Here is a 21,811-nt window from a genome sequence, read left to right as displayed (position 1 = left end):
ACAATCTAGAAATAAGTTGGTCCAGACAGTGTTTTACAGAGCAAAGATCTTCATTTGTTTCACCTGATACAGCATGAAATATTTACAAGACAAATGATGTTCAGATGTTAGAAGTTCAGCCATTTGGAAGTTGGTGACCTTAGTTTGGCCTTGGTTGCATGTTTTCATTAAAAACCATATGTCATCTATCAATGATGGTGTAGTACATTAATGTCCATCTGACAACCACAGATTCACATTTCTTCCATCAGTATCAATCAAAATTCAAAAGATGAGAGATGTAACCAACGAAAAAATGTTTATAAATACTTCTTACGATTATTTCAGAAATACAGGAATATGACTTATCGCACAATCATGTTTGCATAATCAAACATAAGAGGAGCAGTTTTTGAAAGAAGGGTGGGATGCAATGGAAAGTTTTGACGACTGTAACAAGTAAAACTTATTTTGGACATTTTCTAGTGATTTTTCAGAGAAAACCCCAGCAAAGTTGACTAAAAATGCAATTTGTTGCATGTCACATTAAAACAGTTCCTAACATTCTTTTTTTTATATGATATATAGAATAGAATAGAGTAAAATTTTATTGCATCGAAACGTCCTTTGAGAAAAAAATAAAATATACAAAATATAATATTATAGATACAAAAATTATGGACGGGCACAAATTCAGGAGCACTCACATAACCAGATGGAGTAGAACCCACATACACGGTACATGTTATTTGAAAATACAAAACATAAACAAAATCATGCAAATTAGGTGTCTCTCCGCAAAAAAATATCATGCAAATTACATATCAGGTGTCTCTCTGCAAAAAAGAGTAGTAAACAAAGGCTGCGACACTTGTGGTTATAATACTCGGTTGGTTGAAGAGATTTTCAAAAATAATAGGTTATACCAGTAAAGTCAAGGATTAGATATAAATAATGTCTTCTTAAATCTTAATATTTTTGGCATTCCATAAGAAAATATGTTTGTTTTATATTGTCGTGTTGGTGTCCCGTCCGTGGCATAGCTATGATTTCTCACTTAATATTTCCGACAATGAGATTTAAGAAAAGAAAGACAGATTAACAGACAGAACCAGGCCAAATAAACTTATTTTAGCTCTTTTCATGAAATATGGTAATAAAAAAATACTCTGATTGTACCGTCTGAGGTTTTATGACACTTTACATAATAAACTTGCAACTTATGGCAGGACGAATAATTGCATATTCCTTGTGTCCTATCAGGTGAGCAAGGCTTGTATATAAAAGAAATGACATGAAACAGGGTTTTATATTCTATTGTTCTGCTCTGACGGAGTGCTATGAGGGAAATTTTGCCCGGATAGCGGCAATGTGCACAAGTTTCCATCCCATCCGAATGACTATATGTTGTCTCTTGCCTGGTCCTCTGTCCTGCACCACTGACAAGGGGAAACTACACCAGAAAATCCCAATGAACTTTCTCGGCCAACACCTGGATCGAAAACGGGACCTACAGGCATCTTACTAAGTGAGCCACCATGGCTCTGAACTATGTGTATGGGAAAAAAACTAAATACAATAGTTAAGCTTTAAATATGTAACATAAGGGTTTATTATTTCAAGCCTATGATTTTATGGCTGATCGGGCATACGATCCATCAGAAAAATAACCTTGAGTTTAATAAAACATTTGATTTTATTTTCAGGCATGGTACATCATGTATAAATAATCATTTTGTCCTCTGGCTAAATACACATTGAAGGATTACTTCGATAAAGTTCTATGGACTGGGGCATGTCATTAGATTTAACAGCTTAACTGCTTCCAGCCTTCATAGCCTCACAAAGCGCAGCAATAGAATTTTCACTAAAATTCTAACGATATACAGCAATTTTCCACATATGATGGAAAGAAAGCTATAATCTTCAGACATCTCTGAAGTTTAAGTTGCGATTATCAACAGGATACAGATATTTTGTAAAAGATTAGCTAATCACTACTAATATATAGTTAGTTATCCAGGTCAGGGACGAAAAATAAAGTGTTTGTGCAATATACAGATTACACAAATAGAAAATGTTCCGAAATATTTCATTTATTTCCTGAAAACAGAAATAAAAACTTGTTGTCTAATAAATCTAACGTCTATAGAATCACATGGACTTTTAACCTACATGTACAATACTTTCAATTCAATTTATAAATATAAAAAAAGATTCATGTATCATTATTCAAACCATGTCTAATTTTATACATAAATCAACCAAATATCTTGACAACGTTTTAGGTGTCTGCTCTACAAGTTGATCTAACATAATACAGATCCATAATTTAAGACCTCAAGATGGGATATATCGAGTAACCTGATAAATCTAAATACATATAATTTAATACTATCGTCTTTAAAATGGCTTAAAATAAAAGCTCATTTGTGTTTGGAAATATAATTGACTAATATTGTCATTAATTTCATTTGGATAGCAAAATTTGATCAACTGCTTAATTCATTATCCGTCAGCAGATGTTCTTACAATTATGTGTTTAAAGCTACCGCTTGACGGCAGGTAGATATCACCAGGGACGCATATGACAGGTGTGTCAGATAGTGTTCATATAGTTGATGTAAATTAACGACAACCTGATACTTTACACCTGAGATACGAATAACAAACATCTGATAGTGTACATGTAGCTATTATATTTACCACAAATATACCAAGAAAATCACAATCTTGTACTTGCATAGTCTTGTGGGAATTTTCCAAAAGAAAATGATAAATAAAATTGATTTCATAATATTTAGGCACAGTTTGCAAGAATCTATACTGGTTATTAATTATTTGAATTATCTGCTATTTTGACAAAAATAAAAACAGGTCAAAAATAAAGTTTAAAATTATGTGAATAAAATAAGTGTGCAAGAGGAATAGTTAACTTGTATTTTGAATTGGGTTGCCTAAAAACGAAGCTCATGCTTTCAATATTATTTTCATATACTATGTCGATTATTTATGAAAACTGGAATATCACAACCACTTTTATCTGAATTTGTCAAACGATCGCCCAAAATTTGAGATTTCTTCTTTTGCCTCCTCACTCTCTACATGAAAAATATAACAATCTTTTGATAGAAATATTTACCTTTCCTAGTTAGATTTGTAAAATAACTTTTCTCTAATAATAAACTTTAATCCAGTGTTTCACAGTATAGAATATCCATATCAGACTGGTTTAAAATAAATCCTTTATACAGAGAATGTCACACCCTATAGCACACAACAACAAACTCAGTTCAGTGATAGTATTTTAACACACATGAACTGTCCAATAAAAGTTGTACACATTCCTCTGTTCAACTTTGCATAAAGCAGAAAATATAGATGACAGGTAGATATCCTTCCAATGATGTACTTAGTGAAAGTTCAAACAACTGATCAAGATAAGTAATATTATACCTAGCTTTTGACAAGATAACTTCAAGTTAAGGACAGGCCTCACCACAGAAATACAAATACACTTGAGAAACTACCTAGCTTGAGCAAAGGCCAAGAGACAACTGACTATTACCAGTACAGTCACAGCTCAGTAGTCCTCAATACCAGTACACTTTTACAACAATACACCCAACTGGTTTGTATCCAAGGCCAATACCTGATAACCATCTGATTCACAGCTCTGGCAGTCAAGTGAGAGGCAGGGAATTTAATTGGATCAAATATTTGATTAACACAAGCACACAATTCCCCCAACATTCAGTCCACCAGCCAGAATTTAAAAGTGGAAGTTGTCAACAAAGTCAACATAGACTATGAAGGGCAAAGTTTACTCAATGCTCCTATCTCATAGGGACAATGTTTATTAATCATTTAGTTTGGTTCATAATATAAGAAATGTTTGTTTTATTTATGAGTGTGATCTGGTCTATGATTAGTACCATACAATCAATTGATTGGATAATATATTACCAGGGGTTTAAACGTGGGGGAAGGGGGGGGGGTCTTTTCTAAAAAAAAAAATAGGTGGTCGGTCTGAAAATTATGCATCAGCGACTAAATGAAGTAATGAAGTAAACAAACAATGCTAAAATAGAAGGGAATAATCCCAAATGATCAAGTTAACAAACAAGCTAGTGCAAAGTTATTTATCTTTATATATCACAGTTTGTCTTCAGTATATTCAACAGTAAACATATTCCATGTGGAATGACAACCCTTGCTAATAAAATATATTTATTCTATCTTGACAAATTTTGCAGCATATCAAAAACCCATAACAGTCCTACAAATTTTATGAGATTTTAGTTTTAGATTTCACACATTTTGCACAACTGGCTATTTCTTGTTATTAGTATTATTCAAGTGTACTGGCACAGCCATGTCATTGTCTGTTTTGGGCATGACAGATATGTAAATCTACTTTGTTCCAACTAAACTAACATAGGAATTCCAGAAAGACATTTTATGGATGTTAACGCCGAATCGATGCAAAATGCCAACAAAGTCCCCAAAGGCAATAATTATCACAGATAAATGTAACCTTTCTAAAAGACACAACAGAAGATTAAAACAGGCTAAAATGGCGCCAATTGTGAGCTCAGTTATAGAAATTGCCATAAAATAAATGATAATGGATATTTTTTTTTCTTATATAATGAGTTTCGCATTCATAGTCTTCTGTAATTGTGCAAAATAAAATGAATCGAAAAGAAAGAAATGTCTCATATATGCAAATTTGAAACATGGGACATCAATTGCATGCAGCTTTGGGAACAGAGAAAAAAGTTATCATACGAATAGGACTACCTAATATTATAAATCTATTTTGGCAACTTAAGAGGCACCCAAATAATCTGCAATAAACACTGTATTTACTGTTGTTAAAGGAAAACTTTAATGAAAATGATCTCTCAAAGTGTATGAATAAGCTTTATTTAATGTCCGCTTCGACCAAAGAGATCCTTGCATACTAGATATAGGATTTTTAAGTAACAGAAGTCATTGCCATTACCAAACAGACAAAATCTCAACACCATCTCTGTAATGAAATCTAATTAACACCTACTTGCTAATTAGTTTAATGACAAGTATTCAGTTAATTAGTTGAGTAATGTGTATTCAAAATGTATATCACTCTTAATTGGCTATGCTTTTAATTATTACAGATACTGGATCATTTTATACAAACTCTCAGATGCTTACTCTTTTTCTAACCTCTGATACCACTTGCCATTTAAAAAGTTTACATAGTTAAGAAAATTTTTACATGTTTTGCAAGTAGGATGCAAAAAAAATTCTCACGTCATTCCAGCAAGATTTTGATTTTATCACTGAAATTGTTGATACTTTTCCACACCTTGCTCTCCTCTCCCAAAAGAGAGAGAGAGAAATGGGGTTTAACGTCCACTCGACACAAACTAGGTCATTTCGGGACTAACATATGGTTAATTTTATTTCATTAATTTGCTTGCGCGTAGGGGTCTTTAGCAGTGGGAGGAAACCGGAGGACCCGGAAAAAACCCACGAGGATGGACAGGCGACCCTACTCCTTGCCACGTACAACCGGGGATTCGAAACCACGCCAGTTGACTCAATGACAGGCCGTATGATACAACATATAATGATTTAGGTTAATGTGATATCAACAGCAACTTTTTGATTTAAATAAACGTTTCCTTGTTGCCATCATAAAAACAAAATGAGGCAGATTTCCACATTGCATAACAAAAGACTATTATAAATATGTACTATCCCATGCAAATAACATCATTTGACATCTAATTAATTATGCGCATGTCAATCATTTCTCTAACATGTCTCATCTATTATTCATAAAGAATGAAATAATCTGACACAGGATACACAGCTTTACAATGGGCACAACATTTGGGGAGCAATTAAGTAAATTTGGAAACACACAGAGGTAAACACGTTTGAAGTGAAAACTAATTCAATTTCAGTTTGATCAATATCTGATATTCAGGCTTTGACACACTGAAATGGTGTTAACAGAAAAGTTTAGTGTCATGTGTTAATTTTAAAATCCTGTAAATTTTATACTACTGAATATTTGGAATTAAGTTTTTATTCTGTGTACATTGTAACCACATGAAAGCTTCAAATTTGACAACAATTAAAATCCTACAACACCCCCACAAATCATTATCAACAAAACCTACAGAGCAAGTTTTTAAAATAATCTGCTGAACTCAATTGCAAGCTTTAAATGTTAAGATGTCAATTTATCATTGACAAAATATTTTATAAACCTATGAACATTATATTCAAATTATTATCAAAGTTTATAGCATATTGTTGTCTGCTTATACATTTACTGTGACTCACTTCCTACTCTGCCTCCCTCCATGCTTTTTCCACCTATTTCAATAAATAATTTAAAGTTTTAAAAGAATATTTGGGTCAGATCTATTTACCAAGGCCACCTGTAGATTTCCTCAAGGTCATGAGATGTAAACAGGGTTAGGGAATGTGATTGTTGCCGAGGGTTGTGAGTTAGGGTAAGGCCTAACCCTGTTTGCATTTCGTGACCTTGAGGAAATCTGCAGATGCCTGCCTTGGTAAACTGATCTATTTGGACTCCTGTTTTTGCACCAACCTTTTGGAGTGTGTGACAACTGATATTGTAATTTTTTGTTTGGGGGATTATCCATGATTCTTTAAAATTATGGTTAATGTAGGAGATAAACACTTTCTGTTTCAAATTTTGAGGGGGTTTATTGTCCATTTAACCATGCTTGAATAATAAGAACACAATACCGGTACGCAATACGATATTGTAACTGAAATATTTAGGGATTTTCTAACTTACATCATTTATTACTAAAGTATTAATAATAATAAGTTTTAAATTTTTTACACACATATTAGTCAGACTGAGGGCACATTCAGTTATAATTTGTGTGATCTTATCAAAATGAAATACTATTTCAATTTAGCTCTTAAAATAACATATTTCATCCACTAAAATAAAAGATGATGTTGTGTCATGGATGGACACAAGTCAAAAATAACAAATAAATGTATCAATTTGATCAACCTGTCAAAACATGTCATTTAATTTTTAATGGGCTAGGTTTTTGTTTTCTTTAATTTAATGGTCCAGTTGGTAAAAAGTAAATATCTGTCATTGAGTAAACTTTTATTTTAGTTCTGACACTAATGCATGTAAACAATTAATCCACTGTGAATGTTAACAATGATAAACATTTAAATGATCAGACTATGTTTTCTTGGCCAGTTGGACTGCATTGTCTATTAAACTTATTTTCTGATTGACACTTGTTAAAAACAAAAGCTACTAATTAGCAAACAATGCAATGTTTAAAACTTTCAGGTAATCAAATTATTATTTTTAATATAAAATTCATCAGTTGTTATAGGCCTGATTGTTTGATCCGGGATAAACAGAACCACAGCAGGAATAAACACAGCAAATGTATAGCTTTAAGTTATTAAAATATTCCACTCGGTAGGTTAAATGCCACTTTTCACTTAAGAACTATTATATTTGTCTTTGATAAATGGTATATTATATTAATTGTAAAGTGCCATATATTGTAATAATGAGCACCATATGAAATGTTATAAAATTAAACATAAAATTAACCAGATATGGAAATAGTATAAACTGTAATTTTACAGAAAGAAATGACCTCATTAATCACTGAGTTTGGTCTTTAATCATAAAATTCATCAAATGAAAGAATGATCCTCTATGTGCTGATCCTTTGATTTTACAAATGAAGATGTCCAAGACAATTGGTGCAGGTCTGTATCAAGAGATTTAACGTCTTCTCCCAAATTTATTTTAATAGCGATTGATATCAGACAATATCCTTCTATCCTCCTTTTATTCTCAATATTAGCTATTAACTAGGTCGTCTTGGGGATAGCATTAAAACCAAATCCATAACAATAGAATTTGATGTCCTTCATGAATCATGGCAGTAAAGTCATCAACTGCCATCTTGAAAGAGGGTAATTTCCTCACAAGACCAATAAACTGAAGCTCTCCTTAAAGTTCCTGATTGTAAATGCAATTGATGGGGAAATACAAAGTTTTCTTTCCTCATGGATGGCTAAATGGTTAGACTAAAACAGGAAGTATGAATTGTTCTGTGAGAGGAAGAAGGTGTAAATGTTGATTAGAGTCAACAATAAAAGGTTTCATTAAACAAACCTTATGTTCAATGGGCAACTGTCAGGTCATAGAGAATGTAGCACAATTACACTATTCTAATATTACAGAGAGAATCTTTATTCTGTTGTTTTCTTACATAACATTGGTTGATTAAAGGGTGGTCAATTATATCTCTTGGATAATCTAGATTCACAAAATCACATAGGAAGATAATTTCACTGCGTAACCATATGCAAGTGCATCAAATAATGGTTCAATAATTTACATTAAAAAATAAGCACTCACCAATTAAAAAATTGAGATGGGCAGATACAAACATTTTTACCACCCACAAAAATGTGTCCACTATACAATGTCCCAAGCTGATGACAAATACCACTTTTTAATTTCTTGTTCAAAATATTACTCTCTCGGAGAAATAATAATTATCCTGTCATTTTAAAATACAACATGGTATTAACTCTGCCCTTATCTATATCCCCGATATTCTGTCGGAGCCATTTAAAAATATAGTATATTGTCTCTCTGTATTTTGTGTTGTATGCAGGCCTGGACATAACTTTCAAATGTGTGTCTGACACCATGTCAGGCAGGATGAACATTCTGCCTGACATTTCAAATTTTCGGTCATATATAATATTCTGACATTTGGCACAAAGTATATCAAGATCTATTCTGTTGACTAATGGGTGGGTGGGTGTTGTGACATCTTTATCAACCAGGGTAGTTTTGCTTAGTTTTCTTTTGTTCTATGAAGTTGGTATTGATTTGCATGGATATAAAAATATTACATATTAAAATGCCTCAATTGTCATGATATTTTGACCTTGTAAATCTTAAAATATAAATTACTATGCCGTAAATACTAGGGTTTTTTCGGTTATGACCTTGTATCCGTTGGGTTTTCGATTTCAAATTATAGAGCTTCTCTCACAGTAATAAAAAGTAATACTATGGATTAAAAGACTTTTATGTGGATTTTAGAACTTCATGAAAAGAAGTTTACCATACTTTCATTTTCCGAAAATGGCAAAAAATCTGCTGATAAGTTTTTCCTCTGACAAAATGACAGACTATTAGGAAGTTTCACCTAACAAGATGTGCAAATTCAAACGAACTTTCTGTGTGTCCAACTAGTTATTTCCAGCCATGGCAGTATGGTATGGGGCGCCGTTTGTAAAATAATTATTTAATTTTTTTTATAGCAAAAAACATTAGATTTAACTCCGAATATATATATTTAGATAAATATTAGAAAAAAAATGGCCTATATGTGTAAATATCAAAAAATATTGTAGCTAAAAGTCGAGTTTTTGGTCTATGAAAAACTTTAAATGTTATATCTTGATTTCACATCGCTTAGTTAAATATATAGCTAAATGTGCTGTTTTTCGTAGGTATAAATGCTAAATACTAAATCACTGAAATATATAAGTTAAATATATAAACAGTTAACTAAATATATAAATATCAGACTAAATATATATGTTTAGCTAAATGTATAAATATTTAACTTAATATATATTTGTGGTCCCGCCAATATTTCTATTATCGTAAGCGACACAAAAAACTGCGCATAAAATGATGACGTGTACCCGACACGTGAGCCTTGGCACAATAGGCCTACTAGCAATTAGAAATGGAAGCTGACCACAAACTTGTTACCCGAATCACGGCCGCGGTACTTCGTGCCGTTCGCACAGATCAAGGCAACGTGCAGTCAATGGAAAATTGTACACTACGTCATCGTTTAGTGAGAAGTCGCTTACAACAATAATTATTTTACAAACGGCGTGGTACGGTTGCGCTTTGTAAATTTAACTATATGTTTAGCTAAATATATAATTATTTAGCTAAATATATAATTATTTAGCTAAATATATAATTATTTAGCTAAATATATAATTATTTAGCTAAATATATAATTATTTAGCTAAATATATAATTATTTAGCTAAATATATAATTATTTAGCTAAATATATAATTATTTAGCCAAATATATAATTATTTAGCCAAATATATAAATATTTAGCCAAATATATAAATATTTAGCCAAATATATAAATATTTAGCCAAATATTTAGCTAAATATATAAATATTTAGCTAAATATATAAATATTTAGCTAAATATATAAATATTTGGCTAAATATATAAATATTTAGCTAAATATATAAATATTTAGCTAAATATATAAATATTTAGCTAAATATATAACTAAATAACTAAATATATAAATGTTTAACTAAATACGTGTACCCGACACGTGAGCCTTGGCACAATAGGCCTACTAGCAATTAGAAATGGAAGCTGACCACAAACTTGTTACCCGAATCACGGCCGCGGTACTTCGTGCCGTTCGCACAGATCAAGGCAACGTGCAGTCAATGGAAAATTGTACACTACGTCATCGTTTAGTGAGAAGTCGCTTACAACAATAATTATTTTACAAACGGCGTGGTACGGTTGCGCTTTGTAAATTTAACTATATGTTTAGCTAAATATATAATTATTTAGCTAAATATATAATTATTTAGCTAAATATATAATTATTTAGCTAAATATATAATTATTTAGCTAAATATATAATTATTTAGCTAAATATATAATTATTTAGCTAAATATATAATTATTTAGCCAAATATATAATTATTTAGCCAAATATATAAATATTTAGCCAAATATATAAATATTTAGCCAAATATATAAATATTTAGCCAAATATTTAGCTAAATATATAAATATTTAGCTAAATATATAAATATTTAGCTAAATATATAAATATTTGGCTAAATATATAAATATTTAGCTAAATATATAAATATTTAGCTAAATATATAAATATTTAGCTAAATATATAACTAAATAACTAAATATATAAATGTTTAACTAAATACGTGTACCCGACACGTGAGCCTTGGCACAATAGGCCTACTAGCAATTAGAAATGGAAGCTGACCACAAACTTGTTACCCGAATCACGGCCGCGGTACTTCGTGCCGTTCGCACAGATCAAGGCAACGTGCAGTCAATGGAAAATTGTACACTACGTCATCGTTTAGTGAGAAGTCGCTTACAACAATAATTATTTTACAAACGGCGTGGTACGGTTGCGCTTTGTAAATTTAACTATATGTTTAGCTAAATATATAATTATTTAGCTAAATATATAATTATTTAGCTAAATATATAATTATTTAGCTAAATATATAATTATTTAGCTAAATATATAATTATTTAGCTAAATATATAATTATTTAGCTAAATATATAATTATTTAGCTAAATATATAATTATTTAGCTAAATATATAATTATTTAGCTAAATATATAATTATTTAGCTAAATATATAATTATTTATATAATTATTTAGCTAAATATATAATTTAGCTAAATATATAATTTAGCTAAATAATTATATATTTAGCTAAATAATTATATATTTAGCTAAATAATTATATATTTAGCTAAATAATTATATATTTAGCTAAATATATAATTATTTATTATTTAGCTAAATAATTATATATTTAGCTAAATATATAATTATTTAGCCAAATATATAATTATTTAGCCAAATATATAATTATTTAGCCAAATATATAATTATTTAGCCAAATATATAATTATTTAGCCAAATATATAAATATTCAATGCTAAATGTTAAATATGAAAATAGAGACAAATCAAGAAATATTTATATATATTATGTTAAATATTGAGTTTTTGTTGTATTTTTAGTTTAAATATTAACAGTGAAAAGTTTGGACAAAAGTCGAGATTTAACTATATATATAAATTTAAATTAAATCTAGTGTTTTTTGCTATATAAAAAGCTAAATAATTAATTTACAAACGGCGCCCCATAGTATGGATGGTCATTTCACATTCTGAACATTTTATTACATGATTTATGTACGGTTAATAATATTTGAGGATGTTGGCCTTTTAAAAAAAGTTATTCATGAACCAAATTTTAAAATATCATTATTTCTCTTCCTGACAATTTGTGATGTTATCATATCCTTAAAGGTAATGTTCATGGTTTATTTAAAACCTTTTGCAGTCATATTATAGTTGAATTGTATATTATATTAAATATAACCAATAAAAATTTTCTGTAATTCAAATATCATATTAAGACAATTAGAATATTTTGTGCTTTTCTGTTACTCTGGAATTTGTTTACAGACCATTGACCCACACCTATTGAGTAATTATCAACACCTTGATAGACCTGTTATAAAAAAAAACTTTCTATTGTCCATTAGTCTTTGATCCTTGCTATTGTTTGTCTAGACCTCAAATCACTTGTGATAATAGGCTCCAGGTTTGGTAATTAATCTGTAAATTACAATGACTCATATTGTTTCGTAACAATAGACTTTACTCTTATTGAAAGGATTAACACCCCATGTTAAGTAGTTAAGGAAATCAGCTCCCAATCCCAAAACTGGTCTTCTGTATAAGCATTATTGTGTTTCTATGACTGTGGGATTAGTCATCTTACTGCCTAATGGTAAATAATAGCCACAGGGCTACTGTCTTGATTAAGTATTGTTCCAAGTAATTAATCACCTCTTTTGAATAATCATAATGGCTTCAGGTCAGATAAGAAAATAGTTTTATTTAATCAGGATTACTTCAGACTAAGTTCAGAATCAGCTGCTCTGAAGTTGAGAAAACAAACAATCTTACCAATTTTTAATAATTTAAATACAACTTAAATACATGGATGAATATTAAAATTTAAATGAACTTGTATCCAATTTTCTATACAGATGATTAAATTTCAAATTTTATTGTGTCTGATATAGGGCATTCTCAACAACACTGGGCATAATATCCTGTAAGGCAGTTGGTCCTCCATGGTGTGCACAATTATGGACAACCCAAATCATTAAATTAACAATTTAACATATCTGACTATAATCCATATAAATGCAATTTGAATATAAATACTCCATTCAGAGAAAGACTTATAACATTCAGAGGGGCAATATTTCTTAGTGTTAAATTGTTCATCAAATATGAGCTAATGATTTGATATGATTTTGGCACATTTTATTATAAAGAAACAGATGAGATTCAGTTTATGCATATTTGGAAAATATCTTGATATCTTTATTAACTTGATTTAGACCACACCAATTTGATTTTTCTTTTCTTTCGCAACACCTATTAATAATTCCCTCCAAGTACTTCTAGAGGACAAGTAATTTAAAATCTAAAAGTACTTATATTTGCTCTGCTCAAAAGCTTTTAGTTCCAAAAATCAAAGTTTTGAAATTTTAACAAAACATTGTACGTATGAATTGAGTAGGTTATTTTATTAATTGATCAAGATCCTGAAGAGCTAAAAATCAAATTGCCTTGGCTTAAAATACAACAATTAATCATCATCCAGTGGAACAGTCAAATATTTAAATTTGTTAAAAATTAGCTTACAGACATAAAAAATAAATTGTAGTTTTTGCTTCAAGGCGTGGAGCATGGTTCAAATTTCCCATTAATTACGTCTAATATATGTTTTTGAGGGAAACAGTAAATGACATATCTAGGTTTGACTATCAACAACACATCACTAAAAACTCACCTTACAATAAAATATACTATAATAATGTTTTGTTAAAACAACATCAACCAATGTCAGATCAGATGGTGGGCGAAAAGAAACCATCAAAACAATGAATATGTATATACAATCGTTTTGAAGGACTGTCAAAACACCTGTTTTTATGACACTTCATGACTCAAACCACAAATATCATATTCGGTCACCTTTTTTCAATTTTAGTCATAAATGATAATGGTGTTCTAAAATCTGCTCACTTTCAAATAGCATCGTTTGCCTAGACATTATTTCATTTTTATGGAACTAATTTCATTATCTGCAACTTATGCATTAAAATTTAATAGTATGCTGTCTTACCAGGGGCAAATTCTAAATGGACACTTTCACATAATATGCAAGATTTTTTTGTTGAGTAAATGATGTTCTGTCATTGTGCAATTTGTAAGTTTTACTCTCACAAGGTGTTATTTGTAAATAATGCTCTCCCATTTGGTAATGTGTAAATGATACTCTCCCAATGTGTAATGTGTAAATCACGATCCCCCAATGTGTAATGTGTAAATCACACTATCCCCCTGCATATTTGGTAATTCAAGTTCTTCCGGTGTATAATATGTAAATCTTAAGATTCCAATGAATAATTCTCTCCCGATGTTCAAGGTCCCCTGATCTATTTAATTCAAATCATGGTCTATCCCAGTGTTTATCTCTCTCTCTCTCTCTCTCTCTCTCTCTCTGGACAACATCTAAATGGCGATTTCCAAGAACTTTCTCAATAATACCAGAGGGTTTAGCATTTTTCTACATATTACTAGTTCTACCATTTCAGACATATAAACTATTTTGATTTATCTTAAAAAAAACCCCAAAAGGTAGCTTCTTCAGTACAAGACTCTTAATCCTAATACCTCAAAATAAAGAGAACAAATATACTAATCGAAAATATTCAAACTTGATAAGACACAATCAGACTGTCAATTAATTATAGAATATCCAACCATAATTCCCTGCCTAGAGTTTTCAGGAAATTTTGCTCATTTAACAAAATCCAATATTCTAAAACATGTTTTGGATATGTTCTGTCGAGATTCCATTTCTTTTATCTTCTCTAACACTAAAATCTCCTCAGCACTAATTAACACCATCGTTTCTAGAAACAGCTCCACTGAGTGTTGCTGATAACCAAAATATCCTTTCATCAACTAAAGCAAACTCAGCCAAACTCAAATCTCCTTGGCTGTAACAATCCATCGTTTAGCAGCTATGGTTTAATTAATCAATTTGCAAACCTGAACCAAAGACTTGCCGGATCTCAACTCCATTGATCTGAGAAACAAACTCAATAACTCTTCACAAAGATTCTCAAGTTGAAAGCCGCTGGTGAGACTCATGTCTGATTGCTGTGCATAACTCTAATTCTCTTTTACGAACTTCAACATTTGTCGGGCGTGACTTGGACGAGAAAAGCCTCGACCCTTTTCAGACATCTTGGTGCCAAATTTCATACCACTTATGGGGAAAATGGAGTAGGTTTATCAAAATCTGGGAAGTCGTTAGCAAAATGGAATCCCAGTGCTACAAATAGTATTGCTCGCTGGTTTTACAGATTTATTGGTTATCAATATTCTGTGAACAGTCTTGATAAAAGTTCAATAGAAATGTCATAAAACGCCTTCAGGTCACTCACTGAAAAAACATTGAAAATATAAATAGTTTGCTTCTTTTAGTAAATCATGAGTCATTCCCTTATTGGATTTACACTTCGAACATTGAAGCCAGAACCAAATGTCTTTTTTTTTATTAAAGAAAGAAGCCCAAGATGAAGTTATGTTTCAGCATGGTTTGAAATATAGATTTTACATTACACTTTTATTAGGTTCTTATAAGATTATGAATGCGAACAAAATTCTTTTTTATTTTCGTAATCATGCAGGAGATAGCATAGGCCATCATTCTGATCAGCTTAACAGTTACAATTTATATCAAAGCTGATTTACAAACATAGCAATTCAACTTTTCACCTCCTATGTTCTGGCACTAATCAGGTTCTTTAGCATCTGTATTTTCAGGCAGCAGTATGATTTTCTGTGTGTAAATACTCTCTAATCAGAATCTCTTATAAAAGAGATATTTTATTGTCCAAGATAACAACCTAAAACTGTTTGGCATACAAAACAGAAACAACAATTTAGCTGAATACAGTTATCTAACCAAAACAGACATTTTGTAATTTGTTTTTTTAACGACTGTGGAAGAAAATATGGATGAATTAGGCTAGCGGATTAATGCTTCACAATTCGATCATTAAAATAACAATACTCTTCCGTGATTGGTCTACATAAACCGACAGATCTATCTTCAGATTGGTGTAAAATAAATAAAGATGGATGCCTCATCTGGAGTCTGCCTCCGCCAATCTGACAATTACCATATTGAATGTCACGGAATTGGAACCTCACTTTCAGTAATTAGCAGAGTAATCTGATTGACGCTTGGACTTTATCGAAGCAGAACTAATAATTTGAGATACTGTTTGCGAGACACATTCTATAGCCATGTTGACTCACGAACTCATCAAATGCTAAATATTGTCGGAATCATCATCAGAGATCACAATCCAAAACAATTTACTAGAAAATTGGTTTATAAATATAGACCAATCCAAGAATCTGTGATAATATTACTAATATTGATACAACCAATCACTTTATGACTGGCATCTCTCACAAGAAAAATGGCATAATGGACCTGGAATAATTCACTTCAAAAAGAAAATTCTTGAATCAGAAATGATCTCACCGGGGAAACAACTGTATTTATACAGTGTATTCAATGTTTCTTTCTAGTTTTTCCATTGTGCAAAAAATATCTATCGAATACATGTAAATACATTCAATGAATGAATATACAGCAATACTTCCCCATAAACAATAGAATTAAATGCAATATTTGCATATAAATAGGCCATAGAACACATAAATAGCAAATAATGCACACTATCTACATATCAAATCCAATTTCATCTTTAACAGTTAAAATAGAAGAATGCAACAATGCTTTTATTTTTATTTTTTTTTAGCTTACTATGGAATTATGATTCTGAGTCAAAGCCAAAGCACAACCAATTGAAATTAAGAGTAGAATAATTGGTGAAACACTTTGCAGGGTGGGCAAGGAGAGAGCGAGAGAAATACGGGTTTAACCTCCACTCGACACAAACTAGGTCTTTCGGGGCTAACATATGGTTTAATTTTATTTCAATAATTCGCTTGCACGTAGGGGTCTTTAGCAGTGGAAGGAAACCGGAGGACCCGGACAAAACCCACGAGGTTGGACAGGCGACCCTACTCCTTGTCATGTACAACTGGGGATTCAAAACCACGCCAGTTGATTTACTGACAGGCCTTATGATACATCACGCACATGCTAACCATTCGGCCATCCAACCCCCCAGGGTGGGCAAGGCAATCATACCTTAATAGTAAGTGTAGGAGGACCGCACAACACGCAAAACAAAAATCTACAAGATAGACCTGCGGACAAGACAGAAAATAGACAATGCACCAAAATAAGTTTTTGACATTTGATGGGATGTTTCGGCTATTCATAAGGATTAAATAGTGCATCTTTTATTGACAAGACTGAGTTATTGTCTCTGTCACAAGTCTGTGTAAAAGATCTACAAATTAATTTAATGGCTCTGAAATTTGTTTGTTAAAAACTTGCTGAGATTGATCAACGGCCTATTATCAGCATAAGGGTTGGCCTACGGTAGTCCCATGTGTTCACCATTTCTTTAGCAATTTTCGCTGGCTATTGTAACAATTGATGGCAAGGGAAGAGTCAGAACATATAAGACCATGTTTTTGTCATATCATATTTTCTGCAATGTTTTGGGGTTTCTTTTTCAAATTTTAGCACAGATTATGTTCTTTGAGATTAATCTTTCTAAAATTGATGGCTAGAAACCCTACCAAAATTCCTAGCTGAGCATCAACTTTGCCTCTGTTAATTACTCCTCTCAGCACAAAGTCTTGTTGACTGGGCCAGAGTTTTTGAAATGCCTTGAATGTTTCTTGGTTAATTAGTTTTTGGCAATTACTGTTTTGGCCATTAGCGCCAATAAAAATGTTATTTTGCTAGATAAGATAGTATACTCATTTAAAATCAATATAGTTTGTTTTATGAAGGATAGTTCTTGTCCTCATTTAACTTCATATAAAAAGAAACAAAAATGACATATTCTATGATTATCATGTGAACTTCTTTATGGCTCATTTATCCAATCTTAGTCATGTCTATCACATCTTTCTGGATGGTCGTATGAGATTTCTCAAATGTGGATTTCCTGATTTAATTCACTCACTTTTTTTTATCATGAAGCTACTTGCATCTATATTTTGTCTGAAGCATGGTTTATAACATAATGTTGACAAGCAACGAAATATATGCCCATTAGCAGCTATGGTGTCCAAACCAGGAGTCGCACAAAATTTCATGTCGTCTTTTTGCTTTCAAAATTTTATGTACCTTTCTATGTGTACTGTAATTTTTAAAATGGTTTGTGCTATGAAAGAGTTAAAAAGCCCCTGGTCAACAATCAGTGAAAATCACTCCCAAAATTTTTTTTTTTTTCATCATTTGGTCACTGCCTGAATTATTTTTGCCCCCACCCCCAGATCGTACACCTATGATGATATCTATACTCTATAGGGCATTACAAAGTCTGAATTTGATATTGTCCGTACATGAGAACGGCACAACTTTCTTTTAATGACCGCAACATAAATGACACTCATCTTCTTATATAAAATAATATAATTATTGCCATCAATTTCCATCAACTTGCAGTAATATTAGATGTTTCATAACTTCCATGAGAAACATTTCTTATTTACAACCAAATAAACTCCCTATGGAATTTAATCATAACATTTTATTATGACGAAAATTATAATATTGGAACACAGGCATATTATCATCTTGAGATGATCTTTTTTAATGTGAAAATTACACATTGTGACTCACAGCTGTAATGGGGATTATATTTCTATAAAAGATAGGTTGATTGTCTATAAACTGGTAATCATCGCCAATATACCCAATATACTCTTACAGCCAGCACATTAAATAACATATATTTGTCATAATAATATATCAATATATAGCCTCTGGATGAGAGATTTTTTACAGTCTGAACTGGCTTGGGGTACTATTAGCTTGTTTATATAAATACACCCTAAATCTGTCATTTTCACAACTAGCTTTTTTTTTCGGATAATAACAAAATTTATTCATAAAATATATTAATAATCCTTCCTGTTATTTATTAGCACTTGTCAAAAGAAATATTTTACAGTCTTCATTTATTTCATAATTACTTGCCAAAAATTTATATCCATTTGACATTACAACATTTTTTCCCATTTCAGTGACAAGATGAAGTATGTACCTCTCATCTTATACAAACTACTGATAAACATGATAAGTTTTTTACTGACAACATTTTAAAGTGGGTTAAATTTCTTTCTAAAATGTAAAAGACTCCAATAATACAAAAAAGTAAAATACTCTAATGATACAAACAAGAAAGAGACTTTAATTGATACAAACTAAGCAACAAGCAACAGACTGTAACTGATACAAACTAGCAACAAGCCGAAGACTTTAATTGATACAAAATCTTCTCTCATCCGAGTGCCCGAAGGGCGCGATGGATGAGAAGGATTATATGAATATATATAGCCCGAGGGCTCGAGGATTTATATTGCATATTTCTCATTGATCTAAATAAATATGTATACTAACTCAACATTCAAAGTCTAAAAATAGCACAATTGCACGTGCAGCACTGTGTCAACATACGCCTGACTATAAATAAGAGGTAAGGCTCGGCTCTAGATGTCTCTTTAAAGTTTTGTTGGCAACCATATATATATAGCACTGGGAGGGCTAAAGGGAGGGTATATAAATCCTCGAGCCCTCGGGCTATATATATTCATATAATCCTTCTCATCCATCGCGCCCTTCGGGCGCTCGGATGAGAGGAGATTATATTCCATTATATGCCCTTCGGGCATCTCCGATTTATATTGCATCATTGAAAGGGTTGTCAACAAAAGAGAAAACAAATAGTAGGCTGTTAAAATTTATCCATATAATAAAAAAATGTATTATTTCCTGTAGAACAAAAAAAAACTTATCATTGTTCCATGATACTGTTTTAAGATTGTCTGAAATAGAGTATCCAGAATTAAACGATGCAGATGAGGAAGTTGAACCAATTCAATGAGGCTTATATTCAGAAGCATCAATTCCTGCCAGTACAATGGTTTCTTAAGCCAATGGCCAATGGTAGATGGCGTTACTGCTCTGAGTGTAATACATGTATGAGATACAATAAGTTCTGAAGTTAATTCAAGATAATACTGGAGAGTATATCAGTAAACTAATCCAATTTGACCTGGTATAGAGGAGAAGATTGACAAGAAATTTTCCAAATTTTCACTTCCTCACCTTATAGCATTGCCATAATCTAGAAAGCGATTAATACTAAAAGCTCTTAATGTGGCACCTTTGGGCTGTAGCTAGAGCCAATAAGTTCACTGTTATATAAGTGAGAAGCTTCAAAGATATACCTAAGGCAAAAAAACAATTTAATAGAATAGAAACACTCCAGGTTGCTACAAAACAAGATTTTGGAGGATCAAGATTAAAAATACCTTCCAAAAAACAATAAATAATGGCATGGTTTCTGAACTTCCTGCTGCCTGAAACATTCAGAGTCTGAACAATTGCTGATCTGTAGGTGTTAGCAACACTATAGGAATACTAGACAACAAATCACTCAAATAATTTGCAATATTTTCTACAGTGGGATCCAAAGGATCAATTTGTTTCCGATCTGCCTAAAAATTCTATCGTCTCAAGGCCAGATTATACTGTTTGTTAATTCCTGGTCTCCAGGACCTGAGAATAGTGTCAATAGCATGTTGTGATAGTCCTCTATTAGTGAGGGTTTGCTTGAGACGAGCATTCATGTATAAAATTTTGCCTCCCATGGGGTAGCACATCCCATGGTGAACTAAACGCAAGAGGTCTTTCCGTAGGAGCAAATGAATGGGGTTAGAAATTAGCATTGCTAAGAGTCTAGAATATCATACCGGTATTGGCCATCCTGGCACTATAATTATAGCATGGTCTCTGATTATTTTGTTGAGATACCGGTACTTGGCAACTACACTGAAACTTTCAGTGAGAAGAGGAAGATGTATTGGTGAAAATTAAATCAACTCATCTTAAATACATCATATTCAAGAGCCAACCAAAATGGATGAGACTGTCAAGATACATACTTTACAACTTGGTAAATAAGCTGTGGTGTAAATAGATCTATGTCCGGTACAGATAAAAGATTACATACCCTCTGAAAAATGTTCTTAATCAACTTCAATTCTGTGAAGTCAGAAAAATGTCTAGATAATGCATCTGTTATGCTATGAGACATAATTGATCTATATTTAGCAGATAAATATTTCTAGAAGCACACCGGTACCAAATTTGTTTGCTTATTTTAAAACAATTTATCTATAGTTCCCCAATATTATAAATATATGATAATTATAGGATATAGTGTTATCACATGGAACAAGTATATGCGTATTAGATAAATTGCTGCACAATGATGTCCATCCATAGAAAACTGCCAGCAGTTCAAGATAATTTATTGATATTCTGAACTATTCCAAAGCAGATAGATGTGAATATCATAAGGAGTGAGCACCCCATACATAAAGAGAAGCATCCAAAGTAAAGACACAAGAGTGGTCTAATATGGTTACCATTTTAAATGCTAATGTTATATGTAACCACCAGTTTAACTCAAACGTCATTGAGGGAAATACCCATATGAATAATTACATTCTGTTTTAACTTAAAGCTCTAGATTACTCTTTTATATAGGCAAAGGTACTAAAAGTATTGCTGTTCGTAGAAAAGGAACACAGTCCAATAAAATACTCTTTGTCTGATAGTGAGCTTGTTTGATGTTAATAAAGCTCTGGCCTTGGTTTTGACTTTATCCTTCGTTGAGTAAGAGA

The 21,811-nt window shown here is 31.5% G+C and overlaps 1 protein-coding gene across 5 annotated transcripts in view; it reads right to left on the bottom strand.

Moving 5' to 3' along the window:
- LOC126817542 (oncostatin-M-specific receptor subunit beta) overlaps nucleotides 1–21,811 on the bottom strand; it is a 59,481-nt gene that overhangs the window by 26,138 nt on the left and 11,532 nt on the right. For 2 of the 5 annotated variants that reach the window (XM_050544597.2, XM_050544601.2), the window contains exon 1: nucleotides 3,122–3,728. The exons of 2 other annotated variants lie outside the window; for them this stretch is intronic. The gene's annotated coding sequence lies outside the window, so the exon portion shown is untranslated. Of the gene's footprint in view, nucleotides 1–3,121; nucleotides 3,729–21,811 lie in introns of those variants that run through there. One more of the 5 variants, XM_050544598.2, reaches the window with a different exon arrangement.

Source organism: Patella vulgata, chromosome 4 (genome assembly GCF_932274485.2).
Source record: "Patella vulgata chromosome 4, xgPatVulg1.2, whole genome shotgun sequence".
NCBI classification, from domain to species: Eukaryota; Metazoa; Mollusca; class Gastropoda; family Patellidae; genus Patella; species Patella vulgata.
The sequence above is the reverse complement of the archived record's forward strand: the minus strand, read 5'-3'. Positions and strand labels throughout refer to the sequence as shown.